The sequence below is a fragment of the Protopterus annectens genome, chromosome 14.part0 (assembly GCF_019279795.1).
Source record: "Protopterus annectens isolate FY-2018-M chromosome 14.part0, PAN1.0, whole genome shotgun sequence".
In the NCBI taxonomy this organism is placed as follows: domain Eukaryota; kingdom Metazoa; phylum Chordata; order Ceratodontiformes; family Protopteridae; genus Protopterus; species Protopterus annectens.
Genome location: NC_056748.1, coordinates 334562992 through 334585656, shown reverse-complemented (window position 1 = coordinate 334585656; position 22665 = coordinate 334562992).

Below are 22665 nucleotides of genomic sequence, written 5' to 3'. Positions count from 1 at the left end.
TTAAATGGACTAGAAATAAAAGAGTCTATCTTTTCAAAAGAAACAGAATTAACACAGTTTTTTGATTAAATCTATACATTTAGTAGAAAATTTATATTTGTATAATACTTTAAATAGATATGACCAATTTATTGAATCGAAGCCTTTATCTAAAGCTAGGCTTATTAATGTTAATACATTCTTTTTTATTTGCTATATCAAGTGAAGAAAAAAAGCCTTATGTTGTCATGTACTTTCCTATCAATTATGAATCATGTTTGATCATCATTTATTAAAGTTGGGACTATCATATTTAGTCTTTTTGCCAAAATAGACAAAGATCGTGTACCCTATATACAAGAGATATATAGGACTATATGATGAGCATGAAGTGGGATCATTATTTGGTTTTAGGATGGAAATGACAAGTGAATATTTCCAGGAAGGTGGAGTGTTAGAGGTATTCTTAACTTATTTGAAAGTGTTTAGTATGATTTTTAGAATGTTATCAGGAAGAAGTTTATATAGTTCCAGAATAATCCTGCCTAGACCTGATGCTTTATTTGTCTTTAGCTTGTTGATTTGTTCTTTTAGCATTTTGAAAGTGAATGGTTTACCCAACTTACTTTTATGTTGTTTTGACAGTTTATGTTGAATGTTTACTCTTAGTAATCTATCTAAATATCACTATTACTTATGATTGCTTGCGTTTTATTAATTTCCTTGTAGTGTTTATTAAAACATTTTAATATATCGTATACGTCTGTTACTTTAAATGTCCTATTCTTCTCTTTATATGCAATTTCTTTAATATGATTTATTGTGTTCATGTTCTTTGATCTGATTTCTATTTTATGTAAACTTTTGGGGTTTATTGAATATGATTGCAATTTAGATTAATTGATATCTTACATTGAAGAATATCCTGGTATTTTGTTAAGTTTTTTTTCCTTAGTATTTGCTACTTTGTCCTTCAGTTTTAGACTTAATTTTAAATTCTCAATTATTGCTTGAAGAGCTATTAGTTCTCTGTCCCACTCTTTCCTTTTAGATAAGTACCAGTTTTTAACTTTACCAAATATTACAACCTGTAATGTGTCCCATAGAATAATTTCTGTGGCCTCATCATTATTACTTAGCTCTATAAATTTCTTAATTTACTGTAAGAACCAATCTTGAAAGCCTTTTATTTTAGTTATGTATGCTGGGAGTTTAAAGTGTTTTGGCTTGAAGTTATTTTAAATGTAATGGCATTGTGATCAGTTAAAGGACATGAAACAATCAAGACATCATTTATCTTAGAATATAATGTGCTGGATACTAAAACTTTATCTATATTTGTCTGAGTGCCATATCTGTAAGAGCAGTGAATGAAATTCGAAGGTAATTTTATATCAATTTGATCTTTCAAGTTCATTGTATTAATACATTTATTTAAATGTTTCATTACTGGGGATATTCTGATTGTTTTTGTATTTTATCTATGACATAATATTCAATTAAAGTCACCTGATATTGACATCTCACCTCTGGAGTGTAAGGTTATGATACCCAAACAACTCTTAAATTTTTTTATACCTAGACCTGGTAATCAATGTGTGTTTATAAGGTATAGTATATTTTTTCCATTTTTACTACCATCATACCATTTTTATCTGAGTAAGAATCCACAATCTTGGGTGAGCCTAACATATTTTCCAAAGTATCCTAATGCCTCTTTTTTATGTTTAAATTGAGAGCTAACACTGAATAATCTTTAAACAATATTCTATTTAAATTTTCTGACAGTAGGTGGGTCTCTTGTAGAAATATTATATCAACTTTGTGCAGGGAAAGATATTTATTTAGACTACTTCTCTTTATGGAGTTGTTTAACCCATTAACATTTAATGAGAGATATTTGTACATTGCCATTACTCAAGATGGTTTACTTTAAAACTGCTTTATATTGCTCTGTTATACTAATCTTTAAAATATATGTAATAGTACTTGTTATGGACAAAAAACAAAAACTTAGTCTAAAAACAATAATAATAAATACATTCAAAATGTTCAACGTGGAATATACTATTCCAGGCTTCTTTCGTTTTTCAGACAATCCACTTGCTAACCAGACCATGTTACAGTCAAACACTATTTTGTTACTACTACAAGTATATAAACTGAGGTTATGTATATAAATATTCAGCATAATTAAAGATTATGTTATTAGCTTATATAATACATCAAGCACTGAATAACACAATTAATATCCTGCAGCAAGTAGTTATAAACTTCAGTATTAACATACTTCACTTCACAATGACAGTATTTTACAACAAGCCACAATCTGTCCTATAGTAAAAAAGAATACTAGTGTAACATTTTAAACCTTCCCTCTTTGCTAGCTTATTTAAGCAAGCAATACACATAAATCAGGATTTTTTTTGTTAACCAAACTCTTAAATGTGCAATAAATAAATACTTTACTTACATTCCCTTTCATTTTAAAAATGACTTTTCTACCTTAAAGTCCATGAAATGTCTATTTTTGCTTTCTGTTTGACATTCTGTAAGCCTCCTGCTACTGAAAGTTCAAAGGACATGTTTCACTTACTTATTATACTCATGAATGGTTCCTCATGAAAATGAAGAGCTGTAGGCTCACACAGAGGCTCAAGACATGCATAAAAACTTCTTTGGAACATTAGAAGGTAAGGCAGCAGGAATTTGAGTTAAAAAGCAAACAGCTTTAAACATAAATAGCTCGTGAATTTACTGTACAAGCCATGAATTAACTGAAAAGCTGTTTTTTTTCTCTTGAAATTAAGTAAAGCAGAGAAACTTTGATTAAAAAGTAACTAGCTCATTAAACTATTAAGTCCTGAATATAATACATCACTATAAACACATCTATTAACTGTTCATTTTTTAAAATAAAAGGTGAAGAAAATAATGAAAAAAGGAAGTAATAATTCTAAATACATTCATATAGAGCGCTGCCTTTATAAACAGCCCCCCTCCCCATATTCATAATCTATAATCATTAAAATAAAAGAATAGGGAAAAGGGTAAACTGAGAGAGTGAGCGTAACAGAACTGTATGACTACACTGATTTTTTATAGTCAGTATTGCATTAACTACTAAGAAAGAAAAACTGATACATTGTACTTGGCTTCCCTCTAAGATTATGTTATTAGCTGTTTGTAGCTGGGAAGCTATTTTTGCAGTTCTATTTAATTTAAAATCAAAAGAGTGTTACCTTTAGTTGATTTGCTTTAAGGGATATCAACCTGTTTTAAAATTCATAAAAAGACAAATAGGTGGTTTATTTGCCTCTAGGCTTTTTTTCTTTAATTTACCAGTCATTTTTGCAGCTTTTCTCTTTAATGATGTACTGGTGTCCATTACTTTCTTTTTCTGAGCAAAGGATGTAATTTTCAAATGTTTTTTTTTTTCCATCAGGTAGAAGATGTCTTAGTTTTGCAGGAAATAACAAGTGGATTTTGATTCCAGCTTTCTTCAGAGATTTCAGTAAAGTTATTCATGCTTTTCTTTTTCTTTTTGAGACCACAAGAGAAGAGTAGTCATTCTCAAATCCAATCAGTGAGTCTCCTAGTCTTAAAGGTGATACAGACCAGGCAGTTTTTAATACAAGATCCTTGTCTTGGCTTGAAAAGAACTTTGCTATGATGGATCTCAGATGCATCATTTTTTTATTTGGAGATACTGTGACCAGAGAGCTGTCAACCCTTTCTATTCAAAAGGATAGGGCTTCTGGAATATTAAGTATTTTGGGTATCCAGTATGATAGAAAAGTCACCATATCATCATCCTCTATTTGTTCTAGGACCCCATAAATACTGATGTTGCTTCTTCTTGCCCTGTTCTCTAGATCATCTATTTTCTCCATGAATGCATTTTTCTGCTGCAAAATAAATTCTATGTTATTTTCTCCTTCCAATAATTTGCTGTCCATGTCTGAAACCGAGTCATCTATGGCAGCTATCTGAGCCTTCTGCTGTTTAATGTCATCATTAATTAATTCAATTTGTTTGGTGCAGTCTTCTTTTATTTTATCTACTTTGCAGTCAAGTTTGTCTATTTTAAGAGATAAATGTTGGAGAGGTTGACTGCAGCACTTTCTTCACTGTATTTTCTTCTAGAACAGTTTTAGAGTGGCTCATCTTCTTTCAGTGTATTTTTTCCATCTTGAAATTTGAGAGGAAAATATATTGCATACTTCTTATTTTTTGCACCAAAATGATCCTCTGCATTTTCAGATCACTAATTTAGCAATTTTAAATAGTTTTTGCTAAAAATAACAAATAATTCCTGTCAGAAATTATTGAATGAAGCAGAGCAAAGATTCTGTGCTGCTATCAGCTTGCTATCTTGGCCATGTCCCCTCAGAACCTTCTCTTTTATTAGCCTAAATTTATGGAACTCTTTTTTTCCTTTGCATTATGGAAATTATCCAATACACATGCAGCTATTTCTCACTAAAGTAGAATCCAGTTATGTTAATGGTGCTGTTTAATTCAAATTTCTTCAATAAATACACCAGTATTAAATATGCGTGAAATGTTGTTTTTGCCTTTGTACTGCAACTTAGGCCTAAAACTCATTAAAACTTAAGTGTAATAAATCTCTTGGGTTGGGCAATTAAATCAGCTTTTTTTGTCTTACTATTTCAACTTAAATTATTTTCTTCCATTGAAGTTGCTTAGTCATGCAACAGTGCATCACAAATTCAATTTAATGCATAGTTCTGTTTGAAGTAGAGCAAGACTGCATTTTGGAAGCCAAAATATAGTTCCATAAGTCTTGAATACACTCCTGTTGTGCATTCATAAATGCACAAAACAACTATGCAAACAAAGAAAAGTTACTGTAAAGAACAATGTGCAGATGTGAGAAATTTTATGAATATGCTTATGGTAAAGAAGCTTATGTTATAACAGACTGCAGACATATTCAGGAAATCCTTGGACAAGGAACCTCAGATTACGGAGGAATAATTCTTGGTTTACAGAAGTATAATCTGCAAGTAAAATATAGAAGAAGTAAGGCTACAAATAGAATATATATTGAGTGTAACACACTTGCTACAACAGCATAAAAGACTGTAGGAAGATGACTTGTATATTGTTTATGTAACACTACAGTTACTTGTGAGAAAAGAAAAAGAATACCAGAAATGTAGTGCAAGTGACACAGGAATCCAGCTACTGAAAGACTTTACACTGCAAACTATTAGTAAAAAACAGCCTTCTTTTTCCTTTAATAAAGGAACTTGGTGTTCTCAATCTTTGATATTTAAATTTACAAAATAATTCCAAAGGATATATGAGCTACATCTGGGAATACTATAGTGCAAAGAAAGATCAAGGGATACAATATTTTGTAATCATATAGTGCAAGTAGTGTAGTGTTGTACCACCTAAAATGCAGGTATAACAGCAGTCCAAAGGAAGGGATCCTAGCCTGCTCAGCACCAGATCCTCTATGTAGCAGAGTTGGGTATTGATTTGCCCCATTTCAGAGAAGACCTACCTCTCATATGTGTGTATCATCATTGCAAGTCCTCTGGAAAAAAAAATCAACTGGACAGACAAGTGCATGTGCGATTATTCAATTAAAGTCTATATTTTCAAGACAAAAAATATCTGATATTTATATATATATATATATATATATATATATATATATATATATATATATATATATATATATATATGGCAGTGGTCCATAAGACACAAATTTAGAATTCAGATGATTTGTTTGTCAAGGGGAATTTTGACATACCATTTTTAGTCTACACTGCTCTTAATCTAATGGGCAAGTGGAGAGAACTATCCATATATTGCAGAATCTTATGAGGAGGAGCAAGAAAAAAAACTATGAGGATTTTCATCTTGTTCTTTTGGAAAATAGGAAAGTTCAACTGTAACAGCTGATGCTTTTACCAATGTATTTGTTGGTGGGCAGAAGGTTGAGAAGCAGATTATCTGTTCTACTTCAGCTACATTGCTGATGCCTAAAAATCCCCATAAAGTAAAGGAAATGCTGGCAATAAATAAGGGGACAAAAGTACTATCATGACACAGTTTGTATGACATACAAGCTGAGTGGGAAATAAGAGATCAGAAGGCATGGGAAAGTCAGAAGCCTGAAGCTGAAGTACTTGCTAAAGTATTTGGACCTAAATCCTATGCAGTTTGTAAGAAAGTTATGTGGAAAAAAAATTACATTCATTTGTACAAAATAAATTCAGAGAAGTTATGTATTTATTTTATTTTACATTTGTTTACAGGGAAAGTCTGACTGGACACAGGTCCTTTTTAAGAAGAGGCCTGGGGAGAAAAGCTCCAGCAAAAATTTACAAAATTATAAAAGTGAAAGTAACTATTTACAATATTATACAAATAAAATAAAATGCAAAATACAGAATTAAAAAACTACAAAAAGTATACAAAGGTAAGGCAGAAACAGAAATGATAAAAGTTGACAAGAGTATAAGAAAAAAGTGAAGTTTGTGATTGTTGAGTGACTAACATGAATTACTACAGTTAGACATACTGGAAAACATAAGTTAGACTTATTGTTATAATTAGCAATTTTTCTGTGGGTAAGAAGATTATGAACAATGCAATCAGCTTTTGATTTCTATGCCTAGCAATTTGGTATATGTTATTGGTAAGAAAGTCGTATTATTTTTCGATGTAATGGAGAAAGGTTGACATGATAGGAGGGTTTTGTGAGGTAGAAGAGAAGTAGCTTGGTTTTACTGGGATTTAGTAAATGAGTTGGGTGTCAGTGAGTCACCCTTCAGACGATAGAAAAGAATCTTGTGTTATGGTCTGTAGGTCATTTAGGGAGAGAGCTGCAGTTATAAATGTGGAGTCATCTACATATTGTATGATGTTAGAGTGGGGGGGTGGAGGTATGAAGTTTGCTTGTGAAAAGATAGAAGAGTAGGGGTCCAAGGATGGAGCCTTGGGGAACCCCTAGGGTGACATAAAGAAGGGGGGAGAGTTCCTGTTGCCATTGAACTGCCTGCTGGCATCCTGATAAGTAGCTTTTAAACCAAGTAATGGTGAAACAACTGAGATTTAGGGAGGTGAGAATGTCGATATGTTTGTTGTGGTTTACCATATCAAAAGCTTTGGAGAGGTCAAAAAAGATGGCAGATACAAATTTTCCTTAATTTCTTTACTGGTTTACTATGTTAGTAAATGACATTAGGGCAGTTGTGCTACTATGAAAAGGCTGGAAGCCATGCTGAGTGTCTGATAGTAATCTAAGTGAGTGTAAGCAAATTATGTGTGGACAATTCTCTTCAGGATTTTGGATAGGGGTGACAGAATGGCAATAGGCTGATAATTGATTAGATCTATGGAGTTGCCTCCTTTGTGTAAAGGTAGGATGTGGAATATTTTCCAGATGTCAGGTACTAGGATTTCTGAGATTGATCTGTTTATTAGTATGGCTACTGGATAAGAAATTGCATCTGCAGCAGTCAGTGGTGGCTGGTGACTTCAAATCAAAGGGGGGCTGCAGGAGATAGCTGAATGGGTGCGGCCAATTAGAATGGGTGTGGCCATCTAGAAAGGGGTGGGGCTATGCTAAAAACTGGGACTTTGTGTAGAAGAAAAAAAATATTTTAATGCATCGGCTACATGACAGCTTACTTAATATCTAGGTGAAAACCAAAGGGTTGTGAGGCTAGAAAAAATAAATTACTTTTTAAATACATTACTGGAATGCCAGTCAAAATCAAGTACAAAAAAACAAGCAGCACTCAACTCAAACCACTTCTCCTTGTACTTAATTATAATTATAATTTATATTCAGTTTTATAAAAGTACCAAGTAACATGCTGAAAGTAGCAATCTCTGTGATATCCCCACTTGTAAAAATGTTTCTTATCCAAAAAAAGAACTGCTGCCTAACAACTATCAACTTGTTTCATGGGGAAAACATGATCAAAGTAAAAAAAATGAACAGCAAGCAAGAAACAAGCTCAAGATAAATAGCTTAAGGGATTACTGCACAGGCTATGGACCACACATGATAGATTTACATTTTATTTAGTTTACATGTAAAGCCTGCAAAGATGACTGCAAGTCTCCAACAAATGTAATGAGGTCCTGAAAATACTTTAATTCTGTTCTTTATTACAGATACTATCATATGCATTTCAATACCCAAGGCTTATACGCTATCTATGTAAATATTCTCTGCATGGCAACAACAAAAAGGCTTTCAATGTTGGTAATTCTTTAACAGTATGCTTATTAAAGCTTACTTGCCTCTTACAATCTCAGACAAGCTTACCTGATAGTCATTAAAGCATTACTAGTTAAACACAGACCAATAGGTACTGCAAAAACATGCATTTTCTGAATAAGAAGCATAAATCAACAGTATAAAAATATGACAGAAAACCAGAACATTCTGCAAAATCAAGGACAGATGAAAAGCCACTGTAGTACTTGTGCCTACTTTGGATGGGGGGATACTCTGCAGACATACACTGCATAACTGCTCCTTGCCTTGCTTGGACACATCCAGAGTCATTACATGGGGAAGAGGGATACAACAAGTATGTCATAATTTGAAATGTCTCTGGCTGACGGTGATAGTCCTGACACATTTGTCATACCTCTCAACCTCAGAGCAAGAAATCTGGACAAAACCATAAACAGAAGTGGAACAAAGGTCCAAAAATAAGGACAATTTTAAATATTGCTCTTATAAACTTAGAAAGATAATAGAATAGTAGGTCTTGCACTAGTATGAATTTTCTGAAGGGTATGAAATCTGAAACTCAAATGTCTGTCATTATTTTCTAACTTCAATATTTAATGATTTGCAACTAATTTGCCAGAAAACCACAATCTTATGAAAAACAGACCAAACATGTGATTCAAAAAATATAAAATAGCCGCACAATACAGCTGGGAACCTGTCAAAGAAGGGACACTTTTTAAAATATCAGTACTGTTAACTTGAGCAGATGACAAAAATAAGAGAATCTACATGCATTTCTGAAATTAAAAGTAATCTATAAGTCTGATTATTACAATTACTTATTAAGTGTAAACCCTCCATGATTTCTTCCAAATTTGCCATTTTGTGAAGGGATTATTAGGGGGAGAGCAACACTATGAGCCAAAATCGGGGACAGTTGAGAGGTTTGGATATACCTAATTCTATAATGCAATTTGTTTGCACATACCTCTCAATCTCTTAATGCAGGAAATCTGGACAAGACCAAATATATTGGGGGAACAAACAAACAGTACTAAAAATTGCTCATGTATAAACTTAGACAGTTGACAGAATAACAGGTCTTGCTTTAGCATGCATTTTTCTAAAGGGTATAAAGTCTGAAACTCAGTGTCAGTCATTATTTAGTAACTTAATTCCTAAATGATTTGCCAGAAAACCACAAATTTTATGAGTAACAAGCCAAAAATAAGAAGCAACAATCTATTAATTCTGTGAAAATCTGGACAGTTGAGAGGTATAGTTTAGTCGGGGCTATCTTTAAGTTTGCCACCCTTCCACCCTCACAAAATCATGGTCAAATGGGGCCTCCCCCCTACAGCCATTTCAATGTCAATTACTTGGCTATTTCACCCCATTTACCATAAGCATTGTGATGTGCATACTGCTTTACTTCAATGATGATTTGGATTTCATTTAAAAGTTGTATTTTACATTTTACAGCACAAACTCAAAGACATCTGCAAAACAAAGCAATGCAGTCTCACAATGAAAACAGACTTGGCATTAAAACTTCTCTGCCCTTGAAACTCATTCATTGAAACAGCATTGAAACCCACATTCAAAGAAAATATATCTGGCCAGTAGCAGATAAAGATTAACTTTGGGCCGTTTTCAAATCATAGGTCCTTTGCACAGGAAACATACGTGTTCTTTGATACACCTTCCTGATTGTATTAAATTATATTCCTTGTATAATACAGTACAGTTGTTAGAGGGTGTTTTAAATTTATTGTTTTGAATATTTATCCAGTAAACAATGAAACAAAATGCATGCACCACTAATGACAAAACTGCACAATTCAGAACATATCATAAAAGTCTACTCAAACGTCTACAATCCATCAGTATCAGTAAATATGCACAATCTCTGCAGAAGTAAACATCATCGAAACAATTCCACATTAAAGAGATCTGTAACTAATGAAGAGGTTGCTGCTAGCAAACAACATTATATTTCATTGTTTCATCTACAAATAAAGTGGCTGTTGCCCTTGAGGAATAAATTGCCTATTTTACATTAAAAAATGATAAGCTAGTAATATTGCAATAGGGAATGGATGGCAAATTGATAACAGGTTCATAGTTACTAGGTATCTCTGCCAAAGAGGACATTCTCAGGACTGCAGCATCCACCCCGTATAAAAGTACAACACACTACAGTATCTACATACTCACAGCCTTCTGCATCAAAAGCAATAGTACACTACCTGTTGTGCTATTAACAATGCAAGCAGACACAGCCTAAGCAGCACTAAATGTATCTTTCCCCGAAGCTCTCGGCTCCTTGTAAAATCCACTTGACACTCAACTGTATCTTTCAACTTTGCACAAGAAATCTGGAAAAAGCCAAAGCCCAAAAATCAAGGACACATTTTAAACATTGCTTGCATAATCTTGAAATGTTGCTAGAATAAAATATTACATTCCTACCATGCATTTCACTGCCAAGTCTTGGACCCAGGACTCTGTGCACAACAGTCAGAGCAACATACCACTATGCCAAATCAACTGTTTCTTGAAACATGGGAAGATTGAAACTTAAATGGCTATCATTTAGTGAATTCAGTTCTCACCATAGCTCTCAACCTCTTAGTACAAAACACCTGGACAAAGCTAATAATGGGGGAATACAGCCCCCAAACATATTCAGCGAATTCAGTTCTCACCATAGCTCTCAACCTCTTAGCAGAAAACACCTGGACAAAGCCAATAATGGGGAAATACAGCCCCAAAAATAGGAACACATTTCAAATACTGATCTTATAAACTTTAGAAAATTGCTAGAATAAAAGGGGCTGTGTTCCTTTGTACTTTCTGAAGAATATGAAGTCTGAAATTCAAATGCCTGTCATTGTTTAGTGAATTAAATCCAGAAAACCACAGATCTAATGAGGAACAGAACAAAAATATTGAGGCAAAAATTTGAGAAGTTTTTGCAACTGATGGTGGGTAGAGAATTTAGGCTCCTGCTACCTGCACCCAAGGTACAGGGTTTAAGTCCGAGTTATTCTCTACCACTACTGTTGCTGAGTCTCCCTAGCCACCAGGTATATTTATCTGGGGCATTTACTTACACACACACACACACACACACACACACACACACACACACACACACTGTACCTGTTGAATGGCCCAGTCCCTTGAAATATAAGCCCCATAACATTCCTGCCAGCTCCTGTGATGAAAAACATTCCTGTGCGAGCAGGCAGCCTGCAAATGTTGCAGTCCGGTCCCCCTCCCAGTCTGTACAGGTCTAACTGCACAGACGTCTGGGCATTTCTGTAGTCTGCGACACTGTGTCTCCTCCAGACTGCTCTTAACTCAGTCCGGATTAGTCCTGGGTATGCATGCAAGTCCCAGCTTACACGCATGTGCAGAGTCTGTTCTGGGAGGTTTAATGTTTTTTCCAGTTTGTTTTATATATTTTCCTTTCCAGTTTGTTTTTCATTTTCAGCTGGGGGGGGGGGCTGCAGTCCAATAGGACAAGCCATCCCTGGCAGCAATTTGAAGGATGTCAGCAGGGAGTTTGTCTGCTGCTAGTGTGGTTGGCTTTAGCTTTTTTAGAAGTTTTCTTATGTAATTAACAGAAACAGCATGTAGTCTGAAGGAAGTGGGGTCATTTTGGGGTGTGGGAAGCTCATGAGTAGTGGGGGTGTTCTGGGACTTGGAAAGGGTGACAATGGTTTCTGGGAAGTACTTGTCGAATTGGGTTGCTATATTATCTGTATTGCTGGGTGTTGTAGGAGTGAGTGTAGCTGATTTACCTGGTAGTAGAATGTTATTGATGGCCATCCAGAACATTTGAGGGTTGTAACAATTTTTTTTGAATATTATGGTAATAGTTGATTTTTTCAAGTTTGACTAGTTTCTTAGCTTTGTTTCTCAGTTGCAGGAATGTCAGTTTAGAGGCTTGGGATTTATCTTTATGATACTACTCCCAGGCGTTATCTCTAGCTATGAGCAAGGATCTGCATATCCCTTACCTAGCCAAGGGGCCAAGTTACAAAAAAGATGAGCAACCTGAAATGGCACAAGCAGTCTTAGTGTAAGAGAAAAGAGATTGTGAAAAAGAATGTTAACCAGGTAAGCTCAGCAGACATATAGTCTGTTTTCAGAGGTGCTCCATCAGCAAAGTTAAGTGACTTGTTCAGAATCACACAGTCATATGGACATTGTCAGAATCAAACTCAGTGTTGCTGCAGTTCTATGTCTCTCAGCACATAACATTAAAGCTCTGCAGCAGTCTGTGTGGGTCAAAGAGTTGCACATATAGAGTCTAGAAGATGTCGCCAAATGAAGATGTTATTAAAAGAACTATACCAGAGACAAGACCAGATTGCAAGTGTAAGCAGTCCTGTTAAAATGTTGAATAAATAAAAGAGATGTGTTGATTTCTCAAAAATTAAAAAGGGTTCTGCAGAGTGAAAAGCTGCATTAATTAACCTTAACATTGCTTTCTGAGTATGTTCACAAGGTTTTAATCTAATGTAAACTGCCAATGACATGTATAGTAAAGTGATAAGATTGACTTATAGATTATCATGATACTGTTATCAACTGTGCCATCTCTTTTTAGTCCAGAGTATCTCCTCTACTATCTTGAACAGTTATGCCAAACTGTGGTCTTCTCTCATGCAATCTATCTCCTGGGTGAGAATTCTCTTCTCCTCCTATCTTCTTATTGTCTATCCAAAATCTGCTTGCTAAATCACTTCTGCTTTCCTGCATATATGACCAAACCCAGTGGCACAATTAGGGTAGGGCAAAGGCAGTGGTGGCTGTGCAGACACAAAGTGTTAGGAGGCATAATCAGCAGAGTGGGTGTTAGCTTAGCATTAGCATTCAGCAGTGAATGCCTATACCTTATCTGCAGCCATTGCTGAATGAATGCATTTATGGTATTAAAACTACAGCAAGCCATTTGTTACCTTTGTAGCAAGGAGTTTGCTACAGTTTTGGTCAAACAAAATAACTTATTTCTTCTTCTTTTTAGGGGGCTTAACTTAGAGTTGAGGGTAGCAACCTATAAGCTGTGTTTCTACCTAAATCACTGTCATCTGTTCTCATTGACCTTCTTTACAACTGGGGCTACTTCAGCTTCTTAAATGTCTAAATTTTTTCATCTGTCCCACAGTGTACATCCTACTACCTATTTCTGGCAATTCATCTCCATCACATCAAGTTTCTTCAGCTTTTCTGCCTTCACTGTCAAGATCTTGTGCCATACAGTAGCACTGGCCATACTACTATTATCTTACTTTGAAGCTTCTTTGATATTCTTTTGTCACACACTACCCCTGACACTTTGTGCTACTTAATTGTAGCACCTCTGATTCTAAGTTTTACCTCATCATTCAGATTTCTTTTTCTCTCAGCTCCACCCCTAGATACTTAAAGCTGTTAACATTCTCCACGGTTTTCCCTTCTTAGCTCAGTTAAAAGCTTCTTCTGATTTTGTCTATTTCCTGACATGACCACTGTCTTGTTTGCACCTTGTTTCATTCCAGCTTACAATGATCAATGTCACTTAATATGTGCTCTTCACAGATGTATTTATTTATATATATATTTTTTTACTTTTAAAAAGTAAACACTAGATTCATGGTATGTACCTTTAAATGCTAATGAGCTAGCTACAGAGATTAGCATACCATGTGGTACACAGACATTCCACATAATTCAATTTACAATATAGACCTCATGGAGTTTACAACACATCTTGTCTCTGTATACTGTTTAATAAGCTGCTTGACATGACTATATCCTGCTTTTCTCTTCCATTTTGCATATTCCTAGAGTGCCTATCTCAAAAATAGAAAAAATTGTTTCAGATAGAACTAAACTTGAAAACATTGTTTTACTTGCATTTTCAGCAACATGAATTGCATTTGTTGTCTGTATATTAATTAATTAGCCAACTATCCATTTTTTTCCAGACTATCCAGAAATCAAACTGATTGTCTGGTAGCCTGAAAAACACTGTACAAACTTTGATATTCAGTTTAAAAAAGAAACAGACTATCAGAGTTTGCTACACCTGTGGATTAACTATGCTGTTTTTTTTTTTAACAGAAAAGCATAGTAAATTGGCAGAAAAAAAGCATCTGAAATGGGATAAAGAAGGTGTTCCTCCATATCTGACATGACAATGATGTCTCAAAATGGGCGGTAAGTGGGTGAGGAGGGGGTGGAGATTCACTACAACAAAAGGCAGCAACCCTATTATCAGGGCCGGCCTTAGCCAAAATGGTGCCCTAGGTGAAGTAGTGCTTTGATGCCCCCTAAGCCCCACCCACACAATTTCAGCTACACCCACAGGATCACTCCCCAAGAAAGCCAGCCCAGTCATTTCCTTAAATTATTTAAATGCATAGGAAGAAAAAGATACCTTGTAATGTAGTTAAACTGCAACTACCTTTGCAGCATGTTCTACTTTAAATACCAGAGCGGGATCATGGTCAGATAGGGCCCTAGGCAGGGTAATAGATCACTCCTCCCACAGCAGACCCTTCTGCAGCAACCTCATGCCTCCCCCCTCCAGCAGCAGTCCCCTCCTCAGCCATTCCAGTGTTCCATTATTTGGTTATTTCTCACCAGTTGCCATGCATACTGTTCTCTTATTTGATTCTACAGTGATTACAGATATTGAAATAAAATAGCTCAAACAAAGATAGCCATTTGCTAAGCAAACAATAATCTTGCAATGAAAACAGACTTAGCATAAACAGTAAACTTCTCTGCCTTTAAAACGCACATTCATTGAAATGGCATGAAAACCCACATTATAGAAAATGCATCAGGCCAGTGGAGAATTGTTTACCTTTGGTTTGTTTTCAAAACAGACTCCTTGCACACATTTTTAGGGCCATGCATACATGTATTTGTTCTTTGGTTCACCTTCCTGATTGCATTGAATTATGTTCCTTGTATAATACAGCACCACTTATTAGAATGTGTTTTACATTTGTAGTTTTAAATATTCTTTTAATAGGCAATGAAACAAAATGTATGAACCAATAACTACCCATTTCAGAAAATTTCAACCATAAAATGCCACTCAAGACTTCTGTCATTACAATCCACCAGTATTACTCCATGCGTACAATCTCTGCAGAAGTAAAATCATCTGAATTCTATATTAAAGAAATTTGTAACTAATGAAGAGGTTGCTAACAACTTTGCATATCAATGTTTTAGCTACAAATTCAGTGCCTGCTGTCCTAGAAGAATTAATTACCTATATTATATTAAAAACTTGGTACACTGGTAATATTGCAATAGGAAATGACTAACAAGTTCATAGTCACTATGCATCTCATACAAAGGACATACTCAGGAGTGTAGAACCCCTATCCCCCATTATAATGCACCAAATAATCAACAATCATATGGGCATTGCAGTATCAGCACTCCATCTACATGGTGTGGAAGTAGAATCCACAGCCTTCTGCACCAAAGGCAATTATGCTACAACACTGCTTTCAGATTCTACACCACAGTGTGCCATTTGATAAACAAAAAACAGCTAGCTGCACACTGAAAACATTTACAATTGTTGAAGTGTGTTTTAAATTTTAGTTTTGACCATTTTTCCAGTAAGCAATGAAACATGTATGAACCAATAATGACAAAACTGCTCATTTCAGAACATTTTAACTATAAAAGGCCCCTCAAACATCTGTCATTGCAACCCACCACTATCAGTCAATAAGCACAATCTCTGCAGAAGTAAAATACATCTGAATAATTATACACAAGAGATTTGTAACTAATGAAGAGATGCTACTGGCAAACAACTTTACATTTCAGTATTTCATCTACAAATTTAGTGCTTGCTGCCCTCGAAGAATTAATTGTCTACATTACAGTAGAGAAAAAAGTGGTACACTGGTAATATTGCAATAGAAAATGACTGAGTAACCATTTCAGAAAAGTTCATAGTTACTAGACATCTTAAACAAAGGAGAGCACACTATAAAATGCAGAACCCTATCTCCCCTTAAAATGCCGCGAATAACTGGCAACTACAGCATTAAATACCATGCCTCCATACCTCTTAACCTCTTAGCACAAGAAATCTGAATAAAGCCTAAAATAATGGGAGGGGGCAAAGACCCCCCCCCCAAACAGGGGCAGATTATAAATATTGCACTTACAGACTTAAGTTGTTAGAATAACATTTGTTATAGCATGCATTTTCTGAAGGATGTGAAGGCTGAAACTCAAATGTATGACATTTAGTTATTTAAATCATCAGTGATTTGCCAGAAAACCACACATTTTATGAGGAATAGGCCAAAAATATGAGGCAAAAATCTGGACAATTGAGAGGTATGCATACCTCTCAACCTCTTAGTGCAAGAAATCTGGCCAAAGCCTTACATGATGTGGATGCAATGGCCAAAAAAATAGGGATAGATTTCAAATATTGCACTGTTTTTAACTTAGTAAAGTTGCTAGAACAACAGGATTTGAGTTAACATGCATTTCTGAAGAATGTGAAGTCTGAAAGTTGTCTATAAACTCAGCCCAAGACTGCCTATGTATGGCAGTTCCTAAATGTTTTATCCCATGTATGGGTCTCCTCAAATTTTTTACAATATGATCCCAGTTATCATCATTAATGGTAACATACAACTATCAACCATGGAATGGGTAAGGTCAATCTAAGCAAATAGGATAGGTTAATTTGAGCATAAAAAGGGAAACTGGCTAGACTTAAAATGTCCTGCCAGGACAGCTAGCTTAGTACTTACCTATGACCCTATGGACAGTAGAAAAGAAAAACATACATCAGGAATACCCAGCACTATGGATAAAAGCCTGCTAGCAATGTAACCAATGATATCATGAGCACCCAGCAATGCCAACTATGGAAAATATGGGGTGTCCATCTTTTTTCTTAGATGGGCCTACAGATGAAAATAGGTGGAGGTCATAGCAACAAGTGATGTGCCAATGAGAATGAAACAAATGGCAACTCAGTTATCAACAAAAGTAGATTGGGGTGTTATGGGTCAGTTCTTCAGCTGAGATGGCTATCCTAACAGGCCACAAAATAATTTCCTTCAATAAAGCTATTAAAACACTACTCTACATTCCTTATTGTATTCCGAGGTGGTACAGCAGTAGCATTGTTACCTCACAGCAAGAGGTTCTCCCATTCGATTCTCGGCTTGGGAGTGCCTTCTGTGTGGAGTCTGCATGCCCTCCCCGTGGTTGGATAGCATTCAAAAGACATACGTGCATAAATGGGCATGCCTTTGTTGAAGGTTGGGCATCGAGCTGGCACCTCAGCATTTCGTAAAAATCTACTGCCAATCATTAGTGGACCGGAGTTCTGCTGTGGCGACCCCTTACTGGGAAAAAGCCAAAAGACAAACAACAACTCTACATTCCTTATTGCGGTTATTCTATACAAAGACTAAGAAGGTACTCAGTGGACTTCCTACTCATTCTTCCAGAACTGGAGGTAGACATGAATACTCCAGGTCTGCTAGCTCAGGATCACTATTTACAAAGTCTGTGTACTGAATGGCCTAAGGTCATTTTAGCAATCATGCATGTGGCCGTCGGGAGGCAGAAAAGTAAAGAAGCTTTTGAAATGTGTACCTTATTACTAGTCATGAAACAAGATGATTTAAAGTTAGCAGTCTTCAATAAGGCCTGAAGAAATCTACATTCTGAACCACACTTGCAGCTGGAATAGTTCTAATTATGCATTAGAACTGAAGATTAAGGGATTACTATAATAAATATAATGTACAACAGTAGAATTTAATGAATATGTTAATGATTTTTGGATGAGTTATGTATAACGACTTTGAGTTTGATCCCCATATGCTCAGCTTTCATGTAGCTTGAAGGATCAATAGGTCATCCTTGAAAACAAGCAGATGCATTTAGTGGGTCTTACTTTGTTAACAGCACCCAAGTAAAATAAAGAAATCAACAGTACATTACCTCCAACATTCGCATTCACCAAGAGGAGATGAACTTATATTTCTATTGCTAAACATAATGCTTCTTTTCAGGGAAGCTGTCCAGCAAGGAATAATTAAAAATGTTTCAGATAAAACCTGAAAAAATAATGAGAGAGACTATTTCAAAAGCACCAAAGACTCCACAAATAAGTTGAGCATGGCTAGAAATTCTAACTTTTGACTGGGATATTATTTTTCACTTGCTAGTACAGTGTATATGATCATTATTTGGGTGACTTCAGTTTTATGATTTACCAAAGAACTACAAATTTTTTGAGGACAGTTGAGAGAGGTATGTTGCTTGCTCACTCACAAAAACACACACACAGCTAGCAGTACAAATACACAAACCTACTTTCTCAGGAAGCAAGACACACATTCCTTCTCTTTCATACAGCAACTACCAACTTGTTTAAATTCCACACACTCCTACTCTCATACAACACAAACAAGCACCTTCTCTCTCATACACACACACCTACTCTCTCACACAGTAAGACACGCACTTTATCTAACATGCAAACAGAATGACTCATTTAAATTCCACACACACACACTTTCTCTTGCATACAAAACCCCAGTTTAAACTACACAGGCACACACATACACTTACCTACTTTTTAAACCGAACGGCCACATGCGTACATATGCAATTAACCCCTCTCTTGAAGTGCTAGTTTAATTTCCACGCTTTAGAACCTCTTCTTTATATCCACGCTGGCGTGTGTGCATGTGATGCACGCATGTTCCTCCTTAAAGGAGAAGACTCCACTACCGTGGAGTGAAGTGTTTTTTTTTTCCTTTTGGTTAACTGGTGAAGCATCTGGCCAACCTGCAGTTATAAAAGTGGGAGGGTGCTTGCCCCCCCACACACACACACACACACACACACTATCCTTCCAGTGCCCTATGTTTTATTTATTTTAATTAATTTACTTTTCATATTATGCATTTGCATAATAAGAAAAGTAAATTAATTAAAATAAATACAGAAATAAATATATACAAATTACACCCTTTACGATGCCGGCCTGTATGGTGCCCTAGGCGGTTGCCTAGTTCACCTATGCCTAAAGCCGGCCGTGCCTATTATTCATCCATCATGTACATATATCTTACAAAATATATTCCCTGTTTTGGTGTGAATTTGTGCTGGGAAATGCACCTGATTGTCTGTTGCTGCCAAGCCTAGTATATTATTATACTGCAGATATTTATTTATTGGGAAAATCCAAGTGGGCCAAAAAGTGTCAATTTTCACTGGAGGGTCAGAGAGAAATGCTCCACAATCACAATCCAGCAACAATCAATTACATATATTTAAAATCACAAAGTATCATGTAACACTCCAAAACACAGAAATGTTGTAATGAGGAAAAACAGCTGTTATGTTGTGCTTTATATGCTCTTTTAATAATTTTGTTTTATTATTTTATTTGTTGTGGTGTCTTGCATGAAAGAAAATAGTCCTTATATATTTCATTAATTAATATATTTTATATTCCTGTATCGCTCAACCTCTCCCATCCATTTTCTTGTGTCTCTCACTTTCATCCCATCTATAAGACAGTGGAACAGGGTTGATACACATAACAACCTGAGTATAGGGGCCAGATTCCAAAAGAGTTGCTATCAGTGTAAGCCTGCCTTGGTTCTAAAAGACCCGTTTTCAGTGTGACTTACTTTGGTGTAAGGCCCATCTGTAAACAGGCTTATGATTTCAAAACACCTTCTCTCAGCCTGCTCTCAGTGTGAGTGGTCTCTTTCTCTAAGTAATGACTATCACAGAATTGAAGGGGAGTATGGGATTTTTCTCATTTTCTCCAACTTTGATGAGTTAGTGTGATTTTGGATTTGGTATAAATCAGCTATAAATATACATGTTGTTGAGGGCTGTGAGAGCTTGCTCCAAGTAGGGAGCTACAGGGAGTTTGTCCCTTTGCAAAAAAAAAAAAAAAAAATTGTTTTGGTTGTGTTGCTGTCACCTTCCAAGATTTTAGATATTTTGGGTATGAATAATGATTAAACAATACATAACTTTTCATAGCAGACTGTAGTAATTTGGAAAATAACTTGATAATTAGTAGCTGCCCGAATCATTACATTAGTTCTCTGTCTCATATGAGTCGCATAAAGGCATCATTAGGATCGGTGCGACATTATTAAATAAGGGAATAAAGTACTACCTCCAATCATTTCTATATCCTGTTTTTGTGTGACATGTCAGAATTCCTGATATCATCATTTCATTTAAAGAAACAATATAAATCAGTGTGTCATTGCTTATCCTGATAGCTATGGTCTGCCTTTGACTGTAACAGTTATTGCATCTAGAAGAGACAGGAAGAACTGAGACTGCTAAGTGTAACATGGTCTGGGTCCATGAGATGCTGTCGGAGACTATCTGCAGGAGACATGAACTGACAGTTATGAAAAGAATGGCTACCAGACTCTGTTATGGAGGAAGGTATGATTTAAATGGATATTTGGCTATGACTGTATCTTCCAGTAAAAGGATATTGATACGGAATTGCTTCCAATCAAATTCAGAGCAGTCTTTCAAGTCTTGTAATAAACATCAGTTTGTCAGAAGTAAATAGAATTTTGAGACTGGGCTCCCAAATGAAGATGTATATTCTTGTTTTTCCTGCTTACTTCTATAGTTTTATTTATTTTTTTCCTTCACAAGAATCATATGAAACTAGCATAAGTAACTTGATTTGACATATAGTTCATATTCAGGTAGAATCTGTGAATGTGTAAATCACCTTTTACAATTTGCAGCCTATATATGTATAAGTCATGGTTGTTGGCTGTTCATCTCAAGAAACACTGTTTAGCAAGTACACTGTACAAGTTTTGTCATCCTGTACATAAACATATGCTGTTATATAAATCAGTCTGTATTTAATGTAAATCTGGCTATTTATTTACTGTGTGTTTTATTATAGAGTCTTGCCTTATGTTTCTTATTTAATACAATTTGTATAACCATGTCTAATAAATGATGATACTAAATGTGGTGTGTATCTAAGAAATCAAAATCCCTTGGCACTTTTAAATACATATTTTGGCTGATTCTTTCTTTTCTGTGAATTATAGAGAGATACTGCCAGTGTTAATGAGTTGTTTTAACCACTGCAGTATTCAGTGGATTTGGATAGACATATATCAGTTTCCAAAGAGCATTTGCCCCTCTGTTTTCCATTTTCATCTGAATAATGTATAGATTTGCAGACAGCATGATATGTCACAAAAAAGTGACTCAGAAAAAGAGGGTTTGTTTGTTTGTGTCTTTCGGCTTTTCCCGGTTAGGGGTCGCCACAGCGGAAATCCGGTCCGCTAATGATTGGTAGTGGATTTTTTACGTACTGGGTTACCAGCCCTGACGCACAACCTTCAACGAAGCCATGCCCCATTCACATATGCCTCTACACAGAAGACGCTCTAGCTGAGAATAATGCAGGCAATTATTAGAGACAATGACTGGGAGTCAGAAACACGTAGTGCCATTTGTAAACCTGTTTTACACAGGTTAGCACATTAAGTCCAGGTTTCAGATTTAGGGACCAGTGTATTATCACTGAGATAAGATGGTAACTGCAGGTTGCACTACACTGATATTGCTGGAAAAGGTTGCATATGCAAAAGGGACAGTCCTAGGGCATGATGGCTAATGCAAATTAGTCATGTGTGCTTAATCGGTCCTCCTTGGTAGTGTTAGACTAGCACAGTAAAGTGATATAGAAATAGATTCACCACACTACTGGAATGTGAACTGGAAAAAAGCATGCCTTCTTTTGATGGCATTTATTCATTCATTCCTATGGCAGGAGCAATTCTGTGAATGTTGGAGCAGGTAAACACTGTGAAACAGCTTGTGTGTGTGTGTGTGTGTGTGTGTGTGTGTGTGTGTGTGTGTGTGTGTGTGTGTGTGTGTGTGCGCGTCTGTGTGTGAGTATGCATGTGTAGGGACATGATTGCAGGTGTGTGTATGTATGTGTTTTAGTAGGTGTCTGTGCTACCCTTTGTAAGGACTGGTAGGGGAAACAATGTTGCAGCTAGTTATAAGTTCATAGGTTCATAGGTTGGTACTAGGCTATCAGCCCTAGGGCCTATACAAGCCTAGCCATAACAATTCCCTGGCTATTTCTTCCCACATTATTTACTTTCCTGGACCCCTGTCTAGCAGGGTGACTGACGTGATCCCTGGGGTGAATTTCCTTTCTCCCATCCAGTCGTCAAGGTTCCTCTTGAAGAGGTCCAAAGAGGCACTCTGCTTGACATGTATGGGCAATCTATTCCAGAGTCTGGGTAGTCTCTGGGTTAGGAACCTATCCCTCCAGCATGTTTTGTTTATTGTGATGACAAGGTTTAGATCCCTGGAGCATGTAGCTCTGAGGGATTGGGATTTCTTTAAGT